This window comes from Dendrobates tinctorius, unplaced genomic scaffold (assembly GCF_039654945.1).
Source record: "Dendrobates tinctorius isolate UK_male_01 unplaced genomic scaffold, ASM3965494v1 ptg000113l, whole genome shotgun sequence".
NCBI lineage: Eukaryota > Metazoa > Chordata > Amphibia > Anura > Dendrobatidae > Dendrobates > Dendrobates tinctorius.
In genome coordinates this window covers 7,496,643-7,518,682 of record NW_027361781.1, presented here as the reverse complement: position 1 = coordinate 7,518,682, position 22,040 = coordinate 7,496,643, and the positions used below count along the sequence as shown (strand labels likewise).

General features: G+C 43.3%; 1 protein-coding gene across 1 annotated transcript in view; it reads left to right on the top strand.

The window, feature by feature from the left end:
- The window catches only part of PIK3C3 (phosphatidylinositol 3-kinase catalytic subunit type 3), a 206,347-nt gene that overhangs the window by 165,716 nt on the left and 18,591 nt on the right, over positions 1-22,040 (top strand). The window lies entirely within an intron of this gene.

Here is a 22,040-nt window from a genome sequence, read left to right as displayed (position 1 = left end):
GAGAGAAGCCAGTGGGATCCTGCCCCCTTGACTAGACTGTGAGATCACCTCCTTCCTGGTTTGTACTTCTAGCATTTCAGAATGAAACATGGGTATATGTGGATCCGGTCTCTAAATCTCATGAAAGATTCACAACTTTTTTTTTTTTTTTTAAGTTAAAAGTTGAACAATTTTTTGCTATTTCCTTGCTTTCTTTTAAAAGTCTTTTGTAGTCCGGTACTTCTTGTATAGAAGGTTATGAAGATACTTAACAGGAACTTGATCTTTAAATGCTCCAATCTATTCTTTAATATAAAGTTATGGCGCCTCTTTATGTTTTATGAATTCCAACATCATCACGGTTAAAGAGCTTCAGCCGTAGCCGAGAACTTTCTCCTGAGCCTTAATTACCACATATAGCAACATAAGAGGCATCCCAAAGGCACTTTCACTCCCCGGTCTGCCAGCTTGTACCGGTCATCTAACACAATTGTATCGGTTATTTCGGAGTTTATACATTAATTAACATCTGTCACCCGAAACGCCACCAATCTCTTTCTGTCGAGGAGCTGCTTCATTTTGTGATCTTGCTAATTTTTGTGGCCAATCATAAGAAGAAAGGTAGAGGGCGAAGTATCTTTAGAGGTTATCACTCCAGATGATCAAATCTTCTAAAATTCAAATTTGCTGGGTTCAGTGAATTTTCATAAAAAATGTGATTGGCCGTCGATCGCTTACTCACAAATCCCAATACTGAATAGCCTCTATTTGCAAGACCGGGCCATCCTCCCCCGTTCTTGACCAGACATAGTGTCATGTTTTTTTTTGTTTTTTTTTGTGCATGCGGTTTAACAAGCTATAAAGCAATTTTTTTTTCAATTTTTCCATTTGGATAGTTAAATAAATTTTCATGATACATGGGGCATAATTTGCATGTTATTTTTTATAGTATCTTTTTATTTATTTAGCAATATCTGTGAGAAAATATTTTTTTTATTGCTACAAATGATCACTAAAATATTGTTTGAAATCTTTTCACCTTTCAGTAACAATTATTTAAATATATTGGACACATTTATTTTTCAAGAGGCTGGGGCTAATAACAGCAATTTATCTTGGCAATGGCTTTTTTATTAATTTTTTTTATTCTATTTTTTTTTCATTTATTTCACACATTGTGCCCCCTCATGCTATCATAAAAGACCTTTAAGAGGCATTTAAACTTTTCTTTTAATTATTTAATTTCACATTTAACTGGGGATGATATGCCAGCTCTAGTTACAGGGGAAATCGAATTAAAAAAAAAAAATCTGCATTGTGGATGCATAGTTGACTAAGTCACCTAGGACCAAGCAGCACCCACTTTCCCTCCCTATACCAATCAATCACATGATCACTGGATGCGGAGAAAGAAGCACTGTCAGCTTTCTGTACTGTATGCACAGCTCTTGTTAAACACAGTGTATAGAACAAAGGGGAAAGCAAAGACTGTAACAAACCCTGTATGCCTTCTCTATGGAAGTCTGACTTTGTCTAACAGCCATTTTCCTGCTACCACAGCTACACAATGTCTTAAGGCCCCGTCACACTAAACGATGCACCAGCGATCCCGACAACGATACAACCTTGTCAGGATCGCTGGTGCATCGCTACATCGCATCGCTACATAATCGCTGGTGAGCTGTCAAACAGACTCACCAGCGATCAGGACCAGCGAGGACGCTGGTACCAAAGGTAAATATCGGGTAACTAAGCAAGCGTGTCAATTAGTTAACCGTTGTGTATCTTGGATACTTGCGTGCTCGCTTGAGTGACGCGCGCTTAGTTACCCATATTTACCTTAGATACCATCTCCCAGTGTCTGCTTACAGCGCTGGGAGCTCGCTGATCGTTGGTCTCCCGCTGCCACACGCAGCGATGCGCGCTGGCTTGCGGGAGACCAACGATCGAAAAATGGCCCAGGACATTGCAGCACGATCAGTGATACCTGGCCGGGGGCCGGTTGCTGATGCCTGCCACACACAGCGAAATCGCTGGTAAGATCGCTGTGACGTCACAAAATCCGCGATCTCGCTGTGTGTGACGGGGCCTTTACAGTAGATAATACTATGTTGTGACATCACAACGAACAAAGTAGAACAAAGGGCACCTGGACATTTATGATCTATGGGCAGTCTGGAAGTAATTAAAGGGAACCTGTTCTATAATGCTGTAGATAAGCCCCCGAACCGACCTGCAGGATAAGAAAAATAAATTTTATTTTACTCACCCGGGGTGCGGTCCGGTTCGATGGGTGTGGCAGGTCCGGGTCCAGCGCCTCCCATCTACTTGCGCCGCCGCCCTCCTGCCTGCTCCATCGCTCCTGGCATCACGCTTCTGCGCAGGCGCAGTTATCTGCCCTGTTGATGGCAGAGCAAAGTACTGAAGTGCGCAGGCATCGGGAAAGGTTAGAGAGGCCCAGCGCCTGCGCACTGCAGTTCTTTACTCTGCCCTCAACAGGGCAGAGAAATACAACTGCGCAGAAGCTGGATGCCGGGATCAGTAAAGCAAGCAGGAGGGCAGTGTCGCAAGAAGATGGGAGGTGCCGGACCTGGACCTGTGATACCCATCGGACCGCACCGCCCCTGGGTGAGTATAATAGAACTTATTTTTCTTATCTTTAAGATCGGACCGGGGGCTTATCTACAGTATTATAGAATGCTGTAGATAAGCCGTGATTGTTGGTGGCCGCATATTATAGCGGCCAAAAAAGGTGACAAGTGCACTTTAAGTTATAATTATTGTCTAAAAATTATCCTTTTTTTTTTCTTCTTTTTTTTGGCTGGCTGGTACTTGCCCTGATTGTGTTTTATTCACCAGCAACTCAAACTGAAGAAGCACTGTTTTATTCAAAATGGATGGTGAAAAAGTATTTCTGTTTTTGAGAGTATCAAAATATTTGTTCTTTGTTAAAAAGCTATGGCTTATTCATTTAGCAAACTGTCCAAAAATTCTCAGTTTATTTAAGTAGCAGAAACAGGTATGCCATTTTCAAAATGACTTAACATCTACAATGGCTTGCTATCAAGCTGTCCAAAAATTATTTCTTTATTTAGGGAACATGAGCAATTGTTAGCTGTTTTCAAAGTTAAGAAGCAATGGCTCATCAATAGTGATGAGCGAGTACACTCGTTGCTCGGGTTTGGGTGTCCTCCGAGTATTTTGGCGAGCTCAGAGATTGTTTTCGTCTCAGCTGCGTGATTTGCGGCTGCTAGACAGCTTGAATACATGTGTGTAATGCCTGTTTGTTAGGGAATTCCCACATATATTCAGCCTGTCTGCAAGTCGCAAATCATGGAGCTGAGACGAAAACAATCTCTGAGCTCGCCAAAATACTCAGATGACACCCGAGCAACGAGTATACTCGCTCATCACTACTCATCAATGAACTGTGAAATCAGTTGTCCCTACTTTTTGAGGCTCTTTCATATTTGTGTACCCTAAAGAGGGTACGCTACTCAGCGCAAATGCAGTATAGCTATACAATACACTGAACAATACCATATACACTTCATGGATACAATCACTTGCTCAAATATATGCAGCTAGAATCAAATACAATCACTTAGTAGCATTGTAAGGCTGGAGCAAAGAGATATATGTCTAATAGGACAATATTGAGAAAGTCGCACTGGAAACTAAATATAGAGAGAAAACAAACGACCAAAAAATCTCACGAAAGAATATAATAATACAAAATATAATTTATTCAACAATCAATAAGACCAGGACATGTGAAAAACACAGTGACATGGGAAATGCAAGTCTGCTTGTACATGCAGAGAACACCAAAGGACACACATGTAGCGGGAGGGGGAAAAAAGAATGTAAATCACATATATAGTGACTGTCAGCAAAGATAAACATAATTGTACTTGCTCGTAGCAAAATTGCACATCCCCCAATGGGCCTCATGAAGTTCACCTCACCAGACATATATCCATAATGAGTGGCATGATATAATGAGAATGTAAAGTGTTAAAGTCATAAGGGGGGACACACACCAGGCGGGCTGCCTCTCATCCTTACCAGCAAGTACAATTATATTTATCTTTGCTGACAGTCACTATATATGTGATTTACATTCTTTTTTCCCCCTCCCGCTACATGTGTGTCCTTTGGTGTTCTCTGCATGTACGAGCAGACTTGGATTTCCCATGTCACTGTTTTTTTCACATGTCCTGGTCTTATTGATTGTTCAATAAATTATATTTTGTATTATTATATTCTTTTGTGAGATTTTTTGGTCGTTTGTTTTCTCTCTATATTTAATACACTGAACAAGCGCAGGAAATGTGTGTGGGCAACTTGTGGCAGCAGCCACTGCTCATTAATAGAATAAGATGGGTTCAGGCAGGTGGGTGTCTAACAGAGTAGGGCCAGCTCTGGCCTCTCACCCCGTGGGCCGTTGTGTACCTAAGCCCTGGCTGTCCCTGGGCTTAGCCCTGGATAGTGTGAAGGACAGTAAGACACTTGTCTTACTACTGTGATAAAACAGCATTGGGAAAGACGGGAGAAAAATACACAAAAACTCCAGGTTTTGAAAGGAACCCAAAAACTTCTCCAGGAACACCCTCTCCAGAGACATAAGGCACAGGATAGAAACTCTATAGCTAGCATGGAAGGAAGCTAGGGGAGAGGGTTTAAATAATGAAAGGGGAGTAATCCCAATAACCCACAGTTGACACAGGAGCCAATGAAAATCTCAGCAGCGTTTCAACAGGGAATTTTTAACCCATTCCATACGACAAAGAAACTATAAACCTGTTTAACTCATGAATGGTCATGCAGATACCAAAGAGGACCTGTGATCTTCTAATCCCAGATGCAACAAAGGTTCCAGCAGGACATGGCACATTCATGACACCTGATCGATATATCTCACACTGGTAATGCTGCTTTTCATTTGAAAAAAAAAAAAAAAAAAAAAGGTCTGGGTCAGTTTCTTGGGGAGATCTATGTCCGGCCCAGAGATCTTAGCGGCTTATTTGCATATTAAGAAAAACATTTCTCTGGAATAAAACATCGTATCGCAGATATCAAGGTATCATTTAATGAAACTTTCCATGGCCTACATGCCCATATAGACTGCTTAGGAGGGCTGATCCTAACGTTAAGAGAAAGCCATTTTGAGTGCAAAAGCCTAGTTGTTTGAGGTGTAGTGATGGGGGCCGAGATTAGAAAGCTCAATTTCATTGATCGTCTTGTAGTTTTCCTTGAACACGTTGATTATAATCATGCCATAATAGAAGCACTGCATGTATGTATATTTAAAATGTTTCCACGTAAGGATTGTTTATATAAAAAAAAATCTAATTAATCTGTGATCTATTACATAATCGCACCGATCACGCGATACCGCGGAGACCTTTTATGTTTCTTGTGAACCCCTGACCTTTGCGTAATGACCCGAGAAAATCAATACCAATGTCTTGAGCGATACAACAGTCTCCTTCTAGACGGCAGATCGGCCGCGCTATTCCCTTGTCTCTAAGAAATATGGCGTCTGAATAGCGGCCGCGGCCCTCCGAGCTGTTCCTCCGCTGCATCATTGTTGTGCTATTAGTTTAAGCAATGTGTCCGTTCTCATGTTTGTGATGTGACTTCTGTGTTATTGAAATTGCTTTACTGAAATGGTAAAAGGTCTCCCCTCCCCCTCCTATTGGAATTGAGTGACGTCCGCGTTCAGTCGTTTACCAAGATACCCTGGGACTTGTCGGGGCATCAAGCCGCTGGTTTCAGGTCCGACATTGATTTTTTTTTTTTTTTCTATAAGCTTTAAACAAGAAATCTATAGAAATTTCAAGAAACTCAAATTAGTTAAGGATCTATTTGGACTGACTGGTAAAATGAATTTGTAGCCGTGTTTTGGTAGCTATTAAGTTTCTCAGATTAGCCATACATTTGCATCCGTTTTATTTTTGTTTTATGTTTTTTTGTTTTTCTAGAAAACAAGTCACATGATTTCCTGACACCCCCACTCTATATAGTTAAAAAAAAAAAAAAAAGGGCACTATGTAGTTAAAAAAAAAAAACAGAAATGCAGAATTTAAAATGTATCAGCTTTTTGCTTACGCTACTAAAATGTAAGGCCAGTAAAAAAAAAAAATTCCAAAATCAAGGTGTATAACAGGCCTTAAAAACGGGCAAAGATCTGGGTATGGGAGTCATGCAGCCAATCGCCCGCCTGAGCTCAGACCTTTTCCTGAATGTCACATGACCACTGGGGCCAGGGATTGGCTACAGGAATCTCGCAAACGACGTACGTGATTGCTGCAGCATCAGCAAGAGCAGTGGGGATGGCGTGACTCGTGGTCCTTTATCCAGCCGTTTTTAACATCCCGCACGACCCTTTTAAATGCTGATCTAGAGAGAGTGGAGGAAGAAAAAGCTGGTTAAGTAGCAGACTAATTCAGTCAGGGGTGCCGTGTGATGGGTGACCGGCGGGATGTTGTAGAGCAGAAGGTCGGCCTTACACGACGTCCTTCCAGTGGTAGAGATGGAAGCGCAGACGTGCCGCCACTTGGTAAAGTAAATAAGAGTTCACAATGGCACAGATTAACTATAACCACGTCTGCCGTGCGCCACTGATCGACAGGCAGTAGCAGTCATGTATAGCTCAACCTTACTAGAAATCTCTAATATTGCTTCCACTTTAACATGAGCAACTCATGAAGGGGATTTAAGCACCCATGAGCGATTGCTCCTGGATGTCCTGCACCGCATTTTTTGTTGTCGGCACAAATCTTAATTTCCGGGAGTGTTAGAAAATTGGAAAAATGTTCAACACATTGCACCATAAACTCTGCTGTCCATTAGTCTGTTACTTCCAGGGGATTTTCAGTTCTTTAAAATTGATAACCTATTCTTAAAAGGGTTGTCCAAAACTAATATTGATTTTTATCCGAAATGTCTTGTTTATTTTAGTATAATAATTTTTCTTATAGGTACTTTTTAATTAATCCATATGTTTTCTTGTTCTAATCATACTGGTTTTTGTTTTGTTTGTTGTTTTTTTTATTCTGTTTCCGTTTTTATGGCTCTTTATTTGAGAATAGCTAGTGCATGGTGGGATACTCAAATGGGATGTCATCATAAGGGGCAGAGGCTGAATCAGTCACTGTCACAGCCTCTGTTTCCACCCTGAATCGAAGCGTCATCACAGACATCCGTTTCAGGTTGTGGATTAAACCATACTGTAATGAGCTTGTCTGTCGTCAGTTCCAACGTGTACTCAGTGCAAGCTCCCTACTTACTGCGCAGTATTCCTCATGGTGCACAATAACAGCACAAACCCTCGCCCGTTCTTATTAGAAGTGATGAGCTGGCAAAAGAGTGCACTGTCGGAGCACATTGCAAGAGGTTATCCTGGCGATCAGGTGCAGGCACCACCCACGAAACAGATGTCACTTTCGGGACAGAACTGGTCTCTGATGCCACCTTCTTTCTTTTCACTGACAGCACATTCTGTTGCCAGCTCGTCAGTGTTTATTAAAGCCAGCGAGGAAGCGCACCGGTACTGTGTGTGAGCATACCTTGCTCAGAACAGCAAGGACTAGCCCAGCCCTAGAAACTGACGTCACTCACTCTTTGTTTCAGTGTGGGACAAAGGCTGTAGCAGTTACCACAGCCTCTGCCCCCGATGATGTCTCGTTTGAGTATCCCAACATGCGCTGGGAGTTCTCACATCATGAAAACGGCAATAGATTAAAAAAATAAAGCAGATCAGAGAGGGAAAGGTAGGGACCAGGAGCGTAACTACCGCGGGCACAGTGGTTGCCACCGGGACCAGCGGGCGACGGGACCACCGACACCAACAAATACTTCAGCTGGATCTGATGACATGGCTCCCCTAACCATCACTGATTGTGGAAACTTCACACTAGACCTCAACTTCACACTAGACCTCAAGCAGCTTGGATTATGTACCTCTTCACTCTTCCTCCAGACTCTGGGACCTTGATTTCCAAGGTCTAGTTTGAAGTATCTACAATCAGTGATGGTTTCGGGAGCCATGTCATCTGCTGGTGTAGATCCACTGTGTTTTATCAAGACCAAAGTCAGCGCAGCCATTTACCAGGAAATTTTACAGCACTTCATGCTTCCCTCTGCCGACAAGCTTTTTGAAGATGGAAATTTCATTCTCCTGCAGGACTTGGCACCTGTCCACACTGCCAAAAGTACCAATACTTGGTTTACACACAACAGTATCACTGTGCTTGATTGGCCAGCAAGCTCGCCTGACCTTAACCCCATAGATTTTCTATGGGGTATTGTCAAGAGGAAGATGAGAGACACCAGACCCAACAATGCAGATGAGCTGAAGGCTGCTATCAAAGCAACCTGGGCTTCCATAACCCCTCAGCAGTGCCACAGGCTGATCACCTCCATGCCACGCCGCATGAATGCAGTAATTGATGCCAAAGGAGCCCGCCAAGTATTGAGTGCATTTACTGAACATACATTTCGGATTATAAAATCATTTTTCAAGCTGGTGTTATAAAGTATTCTAATTTACTGAGATAATGACATTTGGGTTATCATTGACTGTAAGCCATAACCATCAACATTAACAGAAATAAACACGTGAAATAGAACCCTCTGTGTGTAATGACTCTATATAATATGAGTTTCACTTTTTGTGTTGAAGAACTGAATTAAATTAACTTTTTGATGATATTTTAATTGTGTGATGCACCTGTATGTCAGGGTGTGGGTCCTCGGTCCAAATCTTGCGTCGGGGCCCATCAGACTCTAGTTACACCACTGTAAGGGACTTTTTAATTAAACTATATTAGAAAAATAATTGTTATTAAAAGAGACATTTAAGCTGAAATCAGTATTTGTTTCATACCACTCCTTCATAGCCCATTTATGTGGGCTGATAATAGGGGTGCAAGGAAGACTTACTGTATTTCTCAATCATCAGCCTGTCTAAGCAGTATAATCCATTGTTAGAAAGCCCTGATTCCAGCAATGTTACTTACTGGACTGCTTGCTGTAGTTCAGCCACTTGAAATGTTGAGTAACATGAGTGAGTACTAGTTCACATTTTTAAGGCGCCAGAAAAATTTGCCAGTCGGCCAGGGTCAGATGAGCAGAAGGACTACAGGGAGAATGGGCCTGTGCGGTTTCTTATTCTCATCTCTATGGATCTAATGTTTCCCAAAAGTTTTTATTTGGATTCATTATTGTTTAGAGCATTTTGTTAAGGTAAGAAAGAATATTCCCCAAACAGCTGCAAAATAAGACAGGCGGATAAATCATCCCCTGGAACTCTCTGCTGTTTCCCCTCCTCTTGTTCCCTCTGAGTTCAGTCCATTCAAGCAGTTTTTATTTGCAGGCGTCAGATATATTTCCATGTGTTGAAAATAAAGCTTTACAGTTTCCTAAAAGCTGCAGATGGCTCCTGAGTAAATTCTATCCCAAATATAATCTCAAAACCAATGAATGTCTCAGAAAGCCTGCCGTCAATCGGTCCATGGTTTATGGCTGTGATACAAATTTATCTGCTTGTTTCCATCTGGTTCAGCTAAAATCCCACCACTCCTCACATCTTCCTGTCCTGGCAGAAATGATAGAAAATTTGGGCTTCACCGTGAGAACTGGTCATCAGGAGCTTGCAGTAAAGTGCCGGCATTGCCTGATCGCAGTCATTTTTTTTATTGCCTAATCCTATGTCAATGTTAGTGTACTGTGAGTTTGTATGTTTGCGGATTGCTGTCTTCCCCGATTTCCTGCTCTGGTTCTCGTGTCTTCTGTTTCGACTTGCCAGATCACAATGGGGTCTATACGTGAGCCGGAAGTCACCATTACAATGTAAGTCTATGGACCCTTGTTCTGATGACCATAGACTTGCACAGTAGCTCACACACGGAAAACAGCGTGACCCAGCGAGTTGGAATAGGCATCACATGACTCTGATAAGGAACAGAGCAACGCTTGAAACCAATGATCATATCGATCAGCAAGTATATGAGAACACACTACAGTTCCGTAACCTTTTTTACTTTTTTTTTTTTTTTTTTTTTTTTTTTTTTTTTTTTTTTTTTTTTTACAGGTGTAGGTAATAAAAAATTGGGACTGCTTCTTTAATCGATGATGAAAAAATTCCAGTTTCCGAGACCCGTAACATTTTTATTTTTTCTGTTGATGGAGTTGAGGGATTGTTTTTTACATTTACTGCTTGATTTTTTTTTTCCCTCTCTGCAATATCTGCTGGATTGGGTTAAAAGGTTTATCCAGTTCTTAGTTTTTAACTACCTGCCTGTTCTTCCTTGTGTATGCCCTGAGCGGTCATTGACCGCTCCTACCGGCAATTCTGCTGCTTAACATCAATAAGGCAGCTCTTCCTCTTCCAGGCTGCTCTATTCATGGGTCAGCTCCCAGCAGGTAGTCAACAGGAAGCCAACTGTCAATTACAAGGACGTCGGCAGTCACACCCCGTCAAATTAGCGGAGCAGAAAAGAAGCCGCTGATCTGTAGACATGACTTCAGCGGAAGCCACTAAATGGCTGGTTGGAGCGGTTTGTTCCTCTAGAGGTTGTCACCGGACACAACAGTCAAGTAGCACCTATCAGATTTTAGGCACATAGGTTAACAATTAGTAATGGATAAATCCTTTAATTCTATAGTTTGATAAATTGGACTTCTACAGATGCAGCAATATCAAATATGTTTATTTGATATATTTTTTTTAACTATTTTTAATGAACTGAGGGGTGGGTTGAATTTTCATGTATGTTTTAATATTATTTTATTGTCCACTTATACTATGTACTACTATATCCCACAGCATTATAGTATATAGCAAAAATAATGCTCAGAGTGTAGCTGTACTTCATATTGGTACGAAGATGGCAGCAATGGGGGCAATCAGCAGACCCCCAGCTGCCACGTGGATCCATGAGTTCCTCAGAGTTCCGGCCTCAGGTGCCTGATGGGAGAAGATGCATGCGGGCACCAGAACACATTCCATTTAAATGCCGCTGAGCTCAGATTGCGGCTGGTAAAGGCAGATGATCTGCTCCTGAGCCCTCTCAACGCATGCAGATCTTATCTCAGGACCTTAATTCACGTCCTAATTCAGGAAGGAGTTAATTATGCCATTATCTCCCACTAAATGATCCCCCAAAGTTCTCTGTCTTATAACAATCAGTCCTTTTGAGGTAAAGCGGGTTTACATATGTCTGCATCTTCACACCGCTTCTGAATGTGTCTGATGGGGTCTCGTAACCCTTCTGTGTGATCAAAAGCATAAAGTAAAGCTATATACCAGCCCACAACATTTTCAAAGAACCTTACTAGAAACGGAAAAAAGGTGACATATTAGCCCTCTGGGAACCGTTGACTGGTCATGAGGGATCATAATCAAGCAAGACCATGTTACAACCACCATGATTGTTTATGATGCAAATGCCCTTTCTTAAAGACATCTCTCCTGGTGACTTTGGCTTAAGCATATGGGTTACCCACCCTAAGAGCTGGAATTGTGCCATAGAATTGATGTGGCAGGTAGCACCCAGATGTTCCCATTCACCTTGAAAGCATCCTATGATCAGGTTAACTGTGTAATAGCCACCCATACATCGTCCAGGAGACCCCATAGATCTGTATTGTCCGTCTCTACACAGGTTTGCACTCACTTCTCGCCTGTTGACCTTCAGAATCAGCTCCTCATTTCGTGTGGGGGCAGATCAGTGTCCTCAGTCATTATTTAGCAGTGAAAAATGAGGATGAATGAACTCATGGAGATCAACATCCAACACTGCGGAGACACCATCACATGTTTCTCAACGCCGTAATTCTAGAGCAATGCCCCCATCCCTTATGGGAAATATGTAAAAATATGCAAAACACAAGCCGTGGAGACACCATTACATGTTTCTCAACGCAAGCAATGACTAGCCAGGTCTTTCCACGGGAAGGGCAGTCTCCAATGAAGGAAACCACCTATGCCAAAACATGGTATCCATCCACAGACAGCTGTTTCAGGGTATTGCCCCTCATCAGTGTGGAGTAGGAAACTGGCCAGTAGGAGCAATGCCTAGTAGAAGACTGTGAAAAATGAGGATGAATGATGAGGATGGATGGATACCATGTCTTCTACTAGGCATTGCTCCTACTGGCCAGTTTCCTGCTCCACACTGATGAGGGGCAATACCCCGAAACAGCTGTCTGTGGATGGATGCCATGTTTTGGCATATGTGGTTTCCTTCATTGGAGACTGCCCTTCCCGTGGTTGTTCCTTCCCGGGGAAAGACCTGGCTAGTAATTGCTTGCTTTGAGAAACGTGATGGTGTCTCTGCGGCTTGTGTTTTGCATATTATTTAGCAGTGGTCCCAGCCGCTCTGCTCTACCTCCTGTTTTTATGGGAAATTGACTCAGTAATGAGGAATTAGAGCCTCCCTCCAGTCTCTCTCGGCCACGTAAGTTTTCCTTTTAATTGTCATCTAAAGCGGTCTAACCTTTCTTCGTCAATTACTCAAAGCTTTTCTATAAGCAGCGAGAGTTGACTGCGCCCTTGTCATTTAGAGTCATATACAAGCCTTGTACCTACCGGCCATTGAAAGAGAACATTAGACTAAAAGGTCAGTAAAGCAATGTTATTATCAGCCCGGCTCCATAATATCCAGTTTCTTCCCTGCACAGACTTACTGCCAGTAATTTATGGACAAATAAGATTCTGATAGTCTCTTGTTTCCACAGACCTTCCTTCTTTAGGAGACAAACAAGGACCTTAATAAAGGCCAAAACATCCAGCCAATCACTCATCGAACAAGCAAAATGGACATTTGTCAGCATATAGATCGTTCTTGTCTGCAGCACATTGCTCCAGACCCGGAATAGTAATCGATCCAGCTGGATAGACTCCCGATGGGCTGGTCAGTCTTTGCACAGATAACGGTTTTGCATTATCAGTCTACTTTTCAAGGTTAAAAGTACCTGTAGTAACATCATGGTCACATGACCCCAGGTCCTGCACCCCATAGAGTGGGGAAGGCTACAGAAGAACTGAGGAGTAAACAGACTGTGTAGCTCTTCCTCCAGCATCAGCTATATTATCTACTGACCGTCTGGTCAGGGTAAAGATGGGAAAGGTTTTGCTCCCAATAGGGAAGAGTGTTTTGATATAGGATAATACTAGAAGCGGGAAAAAGGTGTAAAGAGTTAGCACAATGGTGCTGAAAGTGGGAAGGGGTCAACAGTGCTGCTGATATTTAGTGCTGTGCTGATTGTTGGGCTGTGCTGATTGTTGGGCAGTGTTATGGAGATATTTAGTGCTGTGCTGATTGTTGGGCAGAGCTGTGGATATATTTAGTGCTGTGCTGATTGTTGGGCTGTGCTGATTGTTGGGCAGTGTTATGGAGATTTTTAGTGCTGTGCTGATTGTTGGGCAGAGCTGTGGATATATTTAGTGCTGTGCTGATTGTTGGGCAGTTCTGTGGAGATATTTAGTGGCGCCCTGGTTGTTGGGCAGTGCTGTGGAGATATTTAGTGCTGTTCTCATTGTTGGGCAGTGTTGTGGAGATATTTAGTGCTGTGCTGATTGTTGGGCCGTGCTGTGGAGATATTTAGTGCTGTGCTCATTGTTGGGCAGTGCTGTGGAGATATTTAGTGCTGTGCTGATTGTTGGGCTGTGCTGTGGAGATATTTAGTGCTGTGCTGATTGTTGAGCAGTGCTGTGGAGATATTTAGTGCTGTGCTGATTGTTGAGCAGTGCTGTGGAGATTTTTAGTGCTGTGTTGATTGTTGGGCAGTGCTGTGGAGATATTTAGTGCTGTGCTGATTGTTGGGCAGTGCTGTGGAGATATTTAGTGCTGTACTCATTGTTGGGCAGTGCTGTGGAGATATTTAGTGCTGTGCTGATTGTGGGGCAGTGCTGTGGAGATATTTAGTGCTGCGCTGATTGTTGGGCAGTGCTGTGGAGATATTTAGTGCTGTGCTGATTGTTGAGCAGTGCTGTGGAGATATTTAGTGCTGTGCTGATTGTTGGGCAGTGCTGTGGAGTTATTTAGTGCTGTGCTGATTGTTGAGCAATGCTGTGGAGATATTTAGTGCTGTGTTTGTTGGGCAGTGCTGTGGAGATATTTAGTGCTGTGCTGATTGTTGGGCAGTGCTGTGGAGATATTTAGTGCTGTACTCATTGTTGGGCAGTGCTGTGGAGATATTTAGTGCTGTACTCATTGTTGGGCAGTGCTGTGGAGATATTTAGTGCTGTGCTGATTGTGGGGCAGTGCTGTGGAGATATTTAGTGCTGCGCTGATTGTTGGGCAGTGCTGTGGAGATATTTAGTGCTGTGCTGATTGTTGAGCAGTGCTGTGGAGATATTTAGTGCTGTGCTGATTGTTGGGCAGTGCTGTGGAGTTATTTAGTGCTGTGCTGATTGTTGAGCAATGCTGTGGAGATATTTAGTGCTGTACTAATTGTTGGGAAGTGCTGTGGAGATATTTAGTGCTGCGCTGATTGTGGGGCAGTGCTGTGGCGATATTTAGTGCTGCGCTGATTGTTGGGCAGTGCTGTGGAGATATTTAGTGCTGTGCTGATTGTTGAGCAATGCTGTGGAGGTATTTAATGCTGTGCTGATTGTTGGGCAATGCTGTGTAGGTTTTTAGTGCTGATTGTTGGGCAGTACTGTAGAGATATTTAGTGCTGTGCTGTGCAGATATTTAGTGCTGCCCTGTTTGTTGGGCAGAGCTGTGGAGATATTTAGTGCTTTTCTGATTGTTGGGCAGTGTTGTGGAGATATTTAGTGCTGTGGAGATATTTAGTGCTGTGCTCATTGTTGGGCAGTGCTGTGGAGGTTTTTTTTAGTGCCGTGCTGATTGTTGAGCAGTGCTGTGGAGATATTTAGTGCTGTGCTGATTGTTGGGCAGTGTTGTGGAGTTTAGTGCTGTGCTGATTGTTGAGCAATGCTGTGGCGATATTTAGTGCTGTTCTGATTGTTGGGCAGTGCTGTGGAGATATTTAGTGCTGTGCTTATTGTTGAGCAATGCTGTGGAGTTATTTAGTGTTGTGCTGAGTATTGGGCAGTGCTGTGGAGATATTTAGTGCTGCGCTGATTATTGGGCAGTGCTGTGGAGATATTTAGTGCTGTGCTGATTCTTGGGCTGTGCTGATTGTCGAGCAGTGCTGTGGAGATACTTAGTGCTGTGCTGATTGTTGGGCAATGCTTTGGAGATATTTAGTGTTGATTGTTGAGCAGTGCTGTGGAGATATTTAGTGCTGTGCTGATTGTTGAGCAATGCTGTGGAGATATTTAGTGCGGTGCTGATTGTTGAGCAGTGCTGTGGAGATATTTAGTGCTGTTCTGATTGTTGAGCAGTGCTGTGGAGATATTTAGTGCTGTGCTGATTGTTGGGCAGTGCTGTGGAGATATTTAGTGCTGTGCTGATTGTCGAGCAGTGCTGTGGAGATATTTAGTGCTGTGCTGATTGTTGGGCAATGCTTTGGAGATATTTAGTGTTGATGGGCAGTGCTGTGGAGATATTTAGTGCTGTGCTGATTGTTGAGCAGTGCTGTGGAGATATTTAGTGCTATGCTGATTGTTGAGCAATGCTGTGGAGATATTTAGTGCGGTGCTGATTGTTTAGCAATGCTGTGGAGATATTTAGTGCGGTGCTGATTGTTGAGCAGTGCTGTGGAGATATTTAGTGCGGTGCTGATTGTTGAGCAGTGCTGTGGAGATATTTAGTGCTGTGCTGATTGTTGAGCAGTGCTGTGGAGATATTTAGTGCTGTGCTGATTATTGGGCAGTGCTGTGGAGATATTTAGTGCTGTGCTGATTCTTGGGCTGTGCTGATTGTCGAGCAGTGCTGTGGAGATACTTAGTGCTGTGCTGATTGTTGGGCAATGCTTTGGAGATATTTAGTGTTGATTGTTGAGCAGTGCTGTGGAGACATTTAGTGCTGTGCTGATTGTTGAGCAGTGCTGTTGAGATATTTAGTGCTGTGCTGATTGTTGAGCTATGCTGTGGAGATATTTAGTGCGGTGCTGATTGTTGAGCAGTGCTGTGGAGATATTTAGTGCTGTGCTGATTGTTGAGCAGTGCTGTGGAGATATTTAGTGCTGTGCTGATTGTTGGGCAGTGCTGTGGAGTTATTTAGTGCTGTGCTGATTGTTGAGCAATGCTGTGGAGATATTTAGTGCTGTACTAATTGTTGGGAAGTGCTGTGGAGATATTTAGTGCTGCGCTGATTGTGGGGCAGTGCTGTGGAGATATTTAGTGCTGCGCTGATTGTTGGGCAGTGCTGTGGAGATATTTAGTGCTGTGCTGATTGTTGAGCAATGCTGTGGAGGTATTTAATGCTGTGCTGATTGTTGGGCAATGCTGTGTAGGTTTTTAGTGCTGATTGGGCAGTACTGTAGAGATATTTAGTGCTGTGCTGTGCAGATATTTAGTGCTGCCCTGTTTGTTGGGCAGAGCTGTGGAGATATTTAGTGCTTTTCTGATTGTTGGGCAGTGTTGTGGAGATATTTAGTGCTGTGGAGATATTTAGTGCTGTGCTCATTGTTGGGCAGTGCTGTGGAGGTTTTTTTTAGTGCCGTGCTGATTGTTGAGCAGTGCTGTGGAGATATTTAGTGCTGTGCTGATTGTTGGGCAGTGTTGTGGAGTTTAGTGCTGTGCTGATTGTTGAGCAATGCTGTGGCGATATTTAGTGCTGTTCTGATTGTTGGGCAGTGCTGTGGAGATATTTAGTGCTGTGCTTATTGTTGAGCAATGCTGTGGAGTTATTTAGTGTTGTGCTGAGTATTGGGCAGTGCTGTGGAGATATTTAGTGCTGTGCTGATTCTTGGGCTGTGCTGATTGTCGAGCAGTGCTGTGGAGATATTTAGTGCTATGCTGATTGTTGAGCAATGCTGTGGAGATATTTAGTGCGGTGCTGATTGTTTAGCAATGCTGTGGAGATATTTAGTGCGGTGCTGATTGTTGAGCAGTGCTGTGGAGATATTTAGTGCGGTGCTGATTGTTGAGCAGTGCTGTGGAGATATTTAGTGCTGTGCTGATTGTTGAGCAGTGCTGTGGAGATATTTAGTGCTGTGCTGATTGTTGAGCAGTGCTGTGGAGATATTTAGTGCTGTGCTGATTGTTGGGCAGTGCTGTGGAGATATTTAGTGCTGTGCTGATTGTTGGACAATGCTTTGGAGATATTTAGTGTTGATTGTTGGGCAGTTTTGTGGAGTTATTTAGTGTTGTGCTGCTGATTATTGGGCAGTGCTGTGGAGATATTTAGTGCTGCGCTGATTATTGGGCAGTGCTGTGGAGATATTTAGTGCTGCGCTGATTATTGGGCAGTGCTGTGGAGATATTTAGTGCTGTGCTGATTCTTGGGCTGTGCTGATTGTCGAGCAGTGCTGTGGAGATACTTAGTGCTGTGCTGATTGTTGGGCAATGCTTTGGAGATATTTAGTGTTGATTGTTGAGCAGTGCTGTGGAGACATTTAGTGCTGTGCTGATTGTTGAGCAGTGCTGTTGAGATATTTAGTGCTGTGCTGATTGTTGAGCTATGCTGTGGAGATATTTAGTGCGGTGCTGATTGTTGAGCAGTGCTGTGGAGATATTTAGTGCTGTGCTGATTGTTGAGCAGTGCTGTGGAGATATTTAGTGCTGTGCTGATTGTTGCGCAGTGCTGTGGAGATATTTAGTGCTGTGCTGATTGTTGGGCAGTGCTGTGGAGATATTTAGTGCTGTGCTGATTGTTGGGCAATGCTTTGGAGATATTTAGTGTTGATTGTTGGGCAGTGCTGTGGAGTTATTTAGTGCTGTGCTGATTGTTGAGCAGTGCTGTGGAGATATTTAGTGCTGTGCTGATTGTTGAGCAATGCTGTGGAGATATTTAGTGCTGTGCTGATTGTTGAGCAGTGCTGTGGAGATATTTAGTGCTGTGCTGATTGTTGAGCAATGCTGTGGAGCTATTTAATGCTGTGCTGATTGTTGAGCAGTGCTGTGGAGATATTTAGTGTGGTGCTGATTGTTGAGCAGTGCTGTGGAGATATTTAGTGCTGTGCTGATTGTTGAGCAGTGCTGTGGAGATATTTAGTGCTGTGCTGATTGTTGGGCAGTGCTGTGGAGATATTTAGTGCTGTGCTGATTGTTGGGCAGTGCTGTGGAGATATTTAGTGCTGTGCTGATTGTTGGGCAGTGCTGTGGAGATATTTAGTGCTGTGCTGATTGTTGGGCAATGCTTTGGAGATATTTAGTGTTGATTGTTGGGCAGTGCTGTGGAGTTATTTAGTGCTGTGCTGATTGTTGAGCAGTGCTGTGGAGATATTTAGTGCTGTGCTGATTGTTGAGCAATGCTGTGGAGATATTTAGTGCTGTGCTGATTGTTGAGCAGTGCTGTGGAGATATTTAGTGCTGTGCTGATTGTTGAGCAATGCTGTGGAGCTATTTAATGCTGTGCTGATTGTTGAGCAGTGCTGTGGAGATATTTAGTGCTGTGCTGATTGTTGAGCAGTGCTGTAGAGATGTTTAGTGCTGTGCTGATTGGTGAGTAGTGCTGTGGAGATATTTAGTGCTGTGCTGATTGTTGAGCAGTGCTTTGGAGATATTTAGTGCTGTGCTGATTGTTGAGCAGTGCACTAGGCAGAACAGGGAAGTCCTCTATAGTTAGATGCATTATTAGATACATTGATAAAAAGTGAATAAATGTTAACCTTACTGCAGCAGTGTGTAGATTCGGGGCACGATGCAGGTACTGGAGTGTGGTGACTCTCGTATTAACTGGATCGGCTCCTATTTTAATGCCCTTTTAATTCCTAGCGCTGCGAGTGTCAATAATTCATGCTCTGCGGGATGTTCAGAGAACCTGTGCCAACAGCAAATCACCCTGTCACTTCTCGTCCCCTCCGCTCCTCTCGGTATTATTGCCTTTGAAGATGCCGACACAGATTTACATATATTCTAATGCAGGTGAACATGGCAGCGGCGTGCCAGGACTGAATAATGGAGCGGCTCTCTGTAGGTATCATGGAATTTTAACCGTTAGTCAGATGTTCTGAGAGCATGGAGTCGAGTACTGCACACACATCCCCCACACTGGGGGCAAATCCATAAAATCCACTCCCTGGGGGCAAAACATTGCACCTGATGTGATGGGACACAGTGGCTCCTGCTATTGCCTCAAAAAGGAAAACTAAACATTATTTACATTAATCATTTCGGAGGACGTGAATAGTTAATTATTTCTCTCTGCATCATAGTTCATGTGTGCGTTTTGTGTTCAGAATGGATGCATTATACCCTGTCTTTACAGTAAGCAGCTACTCTTTTAACATGGTGCTCCATAAGACTCTGAAAAAGCAATGCCTGGGCAGTATTTTTATTTTTCCTGTTGTTTAAAGGGGCTGCACCAAGATTGTATGTTTCCCCCAATCTAAAATCGACTGATCGCTAGCAGTGCGACCAATAGCTCCACATCTGAATGGGGTGGAGGTTCGGGAATGTGCACCCAATATCGGACTGCAGAATACGTTTGCAGTGCCTAATTCTCGGGAGTCAGATGTGCAGTGATCTGATGGTTATCCCATTCTTATCGATTAAGAAAAATTTACAATTTTAAAACAACCATTTTTTTTCATAAACCACTGGTTGTCCAGGCTTCGAGTACAAGTCTGTAGCCAATCTATGACAGCAGACTCCTAAATCCTCACAGGGCGCAGTGTGCATGCTGTTAGGATTCTCTGGCACCGGGAGCAAACGGGCGCATGACTGCAAGTATGCAATTTGCATATATACAGTCACATACCAACTAGACATGTGCGGCCTCACTTAAAACAAGTGAATTGAGCGACACGTCTTGTTGGAATGTGACTGGAAGTATGAAAATGTCACTCGCGCATCCTGATAGTGCACATTGTGAGGATTCACAAGTCTACAGTTCACAAGTCATACAGACCTAGTACTTGTACCCCAAGCCTGGACAACCCCTTTAATATACAGGTTGTTATATGCCAAATATGTATCTTTTTTTTTTCTTCTTTAGCATTTTCCTCTATGTAGGCATCGATCTTCATTAGTTATTCCCTCAACTCAGATTAAAAACAGGTAAAGTTTAGCTGCTGCGATGTCTTCCATACACAGGGCACGTAGAGGGGATTCAGCTTTCATATTTCTTTGTAGCACAAAATCAAAAACGGCTGCAGCATGGAGGATATTACACAGCAGTAATGCGCTAGTAGCTGCGAGTCGAGATAAACACTTACTAGAAAGCAGCAGTGTGGTATTTTTGTTGTTCTATTGATATGCCTGGAAAAAAATGTGTTCTCTGATTGGATCTGCTTCTCTTTCTTTGCTTACTTCTGTCTCCTGCATTGGCAGGAGTTGTCTAATATCTTTTGTAAAATCTCCAGTATGTCATATAGTCCTCCTCGTAAACCAGATCTTGAGTTAACGGCTACTTCTACCTGTCCCGTCAGCAGATGTGCCCACATCTGGACATCACGTCCTTATTTAGCTCTTGCTTATAGTTGATGTGCAGTCAAAACTGATGCTTCATGCTGTTCTGATCTTTCATGCAGCTGCTCAGCATTGGAAACACAATCGAAGAAATGTTGATGCTTTTCTTTTTTTTATTATTTTACTTTACTTTTACTACTTACCTAGGTTTTGTTCTTTTTTATTTTTCTATTGAGTTTTTAATGTTACAAAGCATGTGATTAGAAGATACAGTCACATGTGGGGGGCAAAATGCCACCAGAAAAAATGCAGTGTGTAGTGACTCTCTGCGGTGGCCAATAGCTGAAGGTCCCAAATGTTTGGTCCTCTGTTTTTATTTGCCGCCTGGTAAAACTCCATTTAAATAGTGCAAGAAATCACCTAGCTGTGGTTGGATCTGTTCTGTTCATATTGCTTTGTGGTGACCTCAGGGCTATATACTGGATATTATCTTCCTTGCTGTCAGTACCCTGTGATGTGTAATCCTCATTAATGTGGTCAGTCTTGTGCTGTAGTTGTATGGCGGTACACACCCTGCAGGTAGAGAAATGTGTCTGAGAGTAGCTCAATTATATCCATTTAATCAATGCTAAGAATGGTGATTTTATGTTTCCACTTCTCTCGTATATCTCCAATCCACATAAGGTTCACTCAGGTCAGAAGATGCCTGAAGCTGCAGACGCTTCTGCATGTAGAGGCGCTTCTCTCCTAATTGGGATAGTGGAACATTTAATGGTGTTGCAGAATAACATTTTTCTTGTTAATTAACCAAGTCCTTTTTCGGTTGGAGCACAGGTTAGACTCGTAATGGCTTTTAACATTTGATCTTTTCTGATCTGTACCTGCAATGCCACAGCCACATATGTATTTCATGGTCGAAGTGAAATGTGGGTAGTGTAAGGTGGCTGCAGGACACGAACCTGGCGAAATGCTTTAGCACAAACATGACTAAAGGGGGTTAATTGGCCATGATGGATTGATTGTGAACAGCTGATGAGTTGGGAGAGAGGCGGTTCACCATGTCTCTACCCCTGGGTGTGGTTCACTGTGTAAACGTGAGACCTGTTTACGAATGGAGGTGTGCAGATCTACTGGACAGAGTGCCTGAGCTAAAGGACTCAGAAGCTGGACTCTAAAGGCCCCGTCTCACTAAGCGATCTCGGTAGCGAGATCGCTGCTGAGTCACAACTTTTGTGACGTAACAGCGATCTCACCAGCGAGATCGCTATGTGTGACAGCGATCAGCGAGCAGCCCCACTGCCGTTATTGCTGATCGCTGGAAGAAACCTCTGGACATTTCTTTTGTCGCTGATCTCCCGCTGGCCAGCACGCATCGCTGTGTGTGACAGGCGGGAGACCAGCGATCAGGTGTAAAAAATAATAAAAAAAATAAAAAATATAGTTATTCTCACCTTCCGATGTGGTGTTCAGCCATCCTGCCTCTCTCCACGCTCCGGTCCCAGTGATCCTTTGCACGAATGACCGCGAGATGTCACGGTCTCGCGGGATAACAAAGTCTCGCGGTCATTCGTGCAAAGGATCACTGGGACCGGAGCGTGGAGAGAGGCGGGATGGCTGCGTGGGA